This window comes from Eleutherodactylus coqui, chromosome 3 (assembly GCF_035609145.1).
Source record: "Eleutherodactylus coqui strain aEleCoq1 chromosome 3, aEleCoq1.hap1, whole genome shotgun sequence".
Lineage (NCBI taxonomy): Eukaryota > Metazoa > Chordata > Amphibia > Anura > Eleutherodactylidae > Eleutherodactylus > Eleutherodactylus coqui.
In genome coordinates, this window is record NC_089839.1 from 196,405,581 (window position 1) to 196,410,518 (window position 4,938).

Sequence of the window (4,938 nt, forward strand, 5' to 3'; positions counted from 1 at the left end):
TTTGCATCATGTGATCTGCTTCTCCTGGCGACAAGTGACAATGGCTCCCACCAAGTGACAACCTCCAATATGAGAACTGCGCTCGGGACTCCCACAGAGGGGATGCTGGTGCCAAGGAATGCAGGGCCTACAGTTATACTGAGCCATGCTGGAGGGAGAGCAGCTATATACAGCTCCTGTGCCAGTACAGCCTACAGTCTGGGGCTGACTGTGAAGGGTTAATTCTGCTGGCAGTGAAAGCAAGTCAACAATTGGCCACTTTGTGTTTTGATCACTTTGAAAGTCACTCTAGAGATATAATTACTTTTGTTGTACTAGCAGATATAAAGGGTGTGTGTACTTTTGCAACTACTTTGTCATTGCTCCAATGCATCCAAGATAATATTCTTAAAGGGCCACTCCCATGATTTTTTAATTCATGCATGATGTAGCTATCCCCTTAGTATATGTAAGTCAGCTAGTGTTACTTTGGTTAGTTATTCCTTTCTCTCTGAAACTCCAAGCCTCTTTTTCATCAGGTGGTCATGTGATCTCAGTTCTAACCAGCTCATATCTACTTGGGGTTGTGAAGTCTGAAACTAGTCAGTTTCTCAGTCTGTGTGATGCAGTTGCATAAATCCTACCACAGAAACTGCCCAGAAGGGGACACTGACATTCTTGTCATAGTTACTGATGATCACACAGGTCCTGTCACACAGGTATAATAGAGGAGGTCACAGCTCATCCACCTAACTGTATATGTATGGGCTGTAACTTATTTAGTAGACTGTATGGGCTAGTGGTAATTAAACTGTGCCCTCAGAATGGTGCAGTCTCAGCTAATGTTGTGCTGATGCATCATGTGATAGATTCGAAAATTAAAGTAAAAAGGTCACTCTCAAGATGGTGCCTGATAAGCATCAGAGAAGGGACTGCTCTGCATGGAAGTGGCTGGAATATTCAGAGGAGACCTCTAGAGTGGGACAAGCAATCAGGTGAAAGGGGGAAGGGGGGCTAGGATGTAAAAAATATGTTTTAACAGTCTACTATTTTGTGTCTACAGCTGCCATGCAGACCTAAGTGCCTCCATGGTAACAGACTACAAACCCTACGTCTTGTAATCTTTCCCTCAGCTCCATCTGCCGCTGTCTGAGAGGGGGCTGAGGGAAGATAGTAAAGCTGCCCACACATGAGATTAAAGGGGTTTTCCGCACAGATAATATTGATGACCTTTCCTTAGGATAGGTAATCATTATTGATCAGCTGAGATCTGGCGCTCAGGACCTCGGCCGATCAGCTGATCAGGTGCCCGCTGTTAGCACTACAATACAAAGGGGTTAAAGTTGAAACAGTTGCCTCTGACCCCTGTGTAGAGGATGGCACTTGTACAGTAACTGCAGGTACAGCTCTCATTGATGTTAATGACGGCTGCACCTGCAATTACGGGCATCGGCCACTACACAGGGGTCAGATCCAACTGCTTCCCCTCTGACCCCTGTTGTATTGTGCAGCGACGCTGACAGCAGGCAACTGATCAGACGGAGTCCCCAGTGCTATCTTGAGGAGAGGTCATCAATAGTATTTGCGTGGAACATCCCTTCAAGGTAAGTTCACGCAGTGTGGAAACGTTGCAGAATTTCCACAGTGGAAAAGTTTACTATTAAAGTGTGAACTATTTAACGTGTGACCGCACCCTTAACCCTTTCCAATCCACTGTCTGACGTCTGAAGACATTCTGATTGAAGGCTGTACACAGCTCCGATGTCGGAAGACGTCCGGCAGGGTATTCTTACTGTATATTACTGGCCGCTCTGTTGTCCGGGGGCCTCTACAGCATGTCCCATACTGCAGTACTGGCTCTAACCAGCAGATGGCGACATTGTATAATGGCAGAAAGAGAAAACCCCCTAGGAAACTCTGAATCCAAAATTGGATTGCAAAGGGTTAATGTTAGCAAGATCTGATGATAATCTTATGAGTCTGAAAGTCTCCTGACTGTCACGGACAACAGATGGTAGGGAAATGAGGATCGGGCATTTTAAACAATATGCCCAATCCTTTCCTCTCATTCCGTTGTTGACAGGGCTGATTTAGGGAAACAGGCATCAAGTACAGTAGGGCCCTTTTTGATGCCATTTTTAGACAGTTGCTCTCATAGTTTCAATATATCTATAAGGTTATGTGCACATGGCAGAATCCAGTGTGCATTTTTCCTTTTGCATTCCCCTCTAAAGGGGATGTTCAGTTGTAAACAGGATAGGCCATCAGCAGGAGATTGTTGGGGCTTTTTTTTTTTTGCAAGGGACCCCTGTCGACCATCTGTTTTCTGGGTGGGTGCACTCATGCACTGAGCTGATTTCTGCAGGAAGCAGACAGCTCTGATCCCATTGCAGTGGCCAAGTTTGGTATTACAGGCAAAGTTCACATTAAAGTTAATGAGAACTTGGCCTGCAGTACAAAGCCTGGTCACTACAGTGGGAACGGAGCTGTCTGCTTCCTGCAGAAATCAGCTCGGTGCATCCACTCAGCAAACAGCTGATCAGTATGGGTCCTGGGCAACAGACCGCCCGTCAATCAACTATAGATGGCCTATCCTAAGAATAGGCCATCAGTAGTTTACAACTTGACAACCCCTTTAAGTGTCTCCACCCACCAGGCTAAAAGTGTAATTCGCCCACTAAAGGAATTAGTAAATTAGGTCTTTTCAAACACCAGTCTACTGTAACAATTAACGTCATTACTGTAACGATTTCACCTCTCGTATGCTGTATCTTCATTTTTCCTGCAGTAATATGGATAGTTCCAAGGGTTCACATATTTTTGTTCCACTACACAATAATCTGGGGACTCGCCCATTTCAGGTCGGTGACATCAGTGTGTTCTCTGCTGGTAATGACAGGACAATCCATCTGACTTGTAACCAGCAGAAAGTAATTACAGTTCTGGAGAGAATGATGAGCAGAGAAGGCAGGCAGCGATTGTCCGGGGGCTGCGCCCTTCGCCATCCTACAGAACGTACTGGACAAACGTGTTATACTGGTTCAGGGGGGCATGTGAGTCGCCACTCTCCTCACCAACTTTCTGTGACAGAATGTGGGCCCGCAGCAGCACAGAGTATTTCAGAAACAAGAGTGTGATCATGGTGAAAGCAGCAAACTGTCCACTCATGATGGTGCTAGTGAGGACAGCGCTGCACGTGAGGGGGCAGCACTATCATATTGTATATTGTTCAAGCATTTGACTTCTACGGGGACCCTTGGTGGGCAAATCCGTCCAAAAGTAGAGCAACTTTTGGAGCTGTGTACAAACCTATTGAAATCTGCGTTTTGGATGCGGAAATTTCATGCAAATTTCATACAAATACACTCGAATCAAGGAGACCTAGAGAGAAACAATGTCCCCAGCAGCACGGAGTATTTAAGTAGCCACGTCAGTTCCAGAGCCACAGGCTACTGCTGCCTCCTGTGTAGTTTACACATCTTAACCTAATCCGACTTTCTGGAAACTAAGCGCGGTTCTATTCACTTCTCCTTCATGTTAGGACGACCTCACGTATTTGGTTTATTGCCACCGCAAACAAGAACCGCCTTTAACCATAAAACCTCACCTGTAACAGCACAAAAGCCCCAAGTGAGCGCCTCCTCCTGCACTATGTGACCTCCGCGCCTACTAGCTGAATACTAGACACACAGTGAGGGAGCAATGGAAGTATGAGCCATGTTCACACCGCTTTTATGTGAAAGAATGGCGCACATGTCCAACATAGTCATAGGCCTTCATTCAACGTGGAGCATCTATTGAGATGGTATGTACCGGAATACTCTCTATACCGGAAGGTGCAGTAAACTTCCTGTACAATCTAAAAAAAAGTACTGTCCATGCTGTATGCGGTTTTTTTGCATTGTTGCCGATATGTGCTACACATTACATATACAGTATCTTCACTGCCGGTCTGAAATTAAATAGCACCCTGTGTGGAAATTCTTGGGGTCCCCCTGTCATAAGTAAAAATTACATACTCTCATTGTCACAACCAATGCCTCCCCTAGAAGTTGTCGGAGCAGAATGAAATTCTCTGTGTGATTGTAACGTTGATATAAGTGAGTGATTTACAATATTAGAGCAAAATGATTATTGTGGAAAACTGACCGCTTGAAGCAAGGGCGTAACTACAGAGGATGCCAGGGATGCGGTTGCACCCGGGCCCAGGAGCCTTAGGGGGCCCATAAGGCCTCTCTTCTCAATATAGGTAATCCGGTACTATGAGTAAAGCATTGTAGTTGAGGGCCCTGTCACAAGTTTTGCGTCGGGGCCCAGCAGCTTCAAGTTACATCTCTGGCTTGAAGGGAGGCTCTAGTACCCTGTTGTGCTACTTCTAGCTTGGATACAAGATGTGATACAGGTGAGCATAGAGGCTCTAGTACCCTGTTGTACCTCCTCTAGCTTGGATACAAGATGTGATATTGGTGGGCATGGAGGCTCCAGTACCCTGTTGTACCGCCTCTAGCTTGGATACAAGATGTGATACGGGCAGGCATGGAGGCTCTAGTACCCTGTTGTACCTCCTCTAGCTTGGATACAAGATGTGATACTGGTGGGCATGGAGGCTCCAGTACCCTGTTGTACCGCCTCTAGCTTGGATACAAGATGTGATTCAGGGGGCTTGGAGGCTCTAGTACTCTGTTGTCCCGCCTCTAGCTTGAATACAAGATATGATACTGGCGGGCATGGACGCTCTAGTACCCTGTTGTACCACCTCAAGCTTACATACAAGATGTGATACTGGTGGGCATGGAGGCTCTAGTACCCTGTTGTACCGCCTCTAGCTTGGATACAAGATATGATACAGACGGGCATAGAGGCTCTAGTACCCTGTTGTACTGCCACTAGCTTGGATACAAGATGTGATACTGGTGGGCATAGAGGCTGTAGTACCCTGTTGGGCCACCGCTAGCTTGG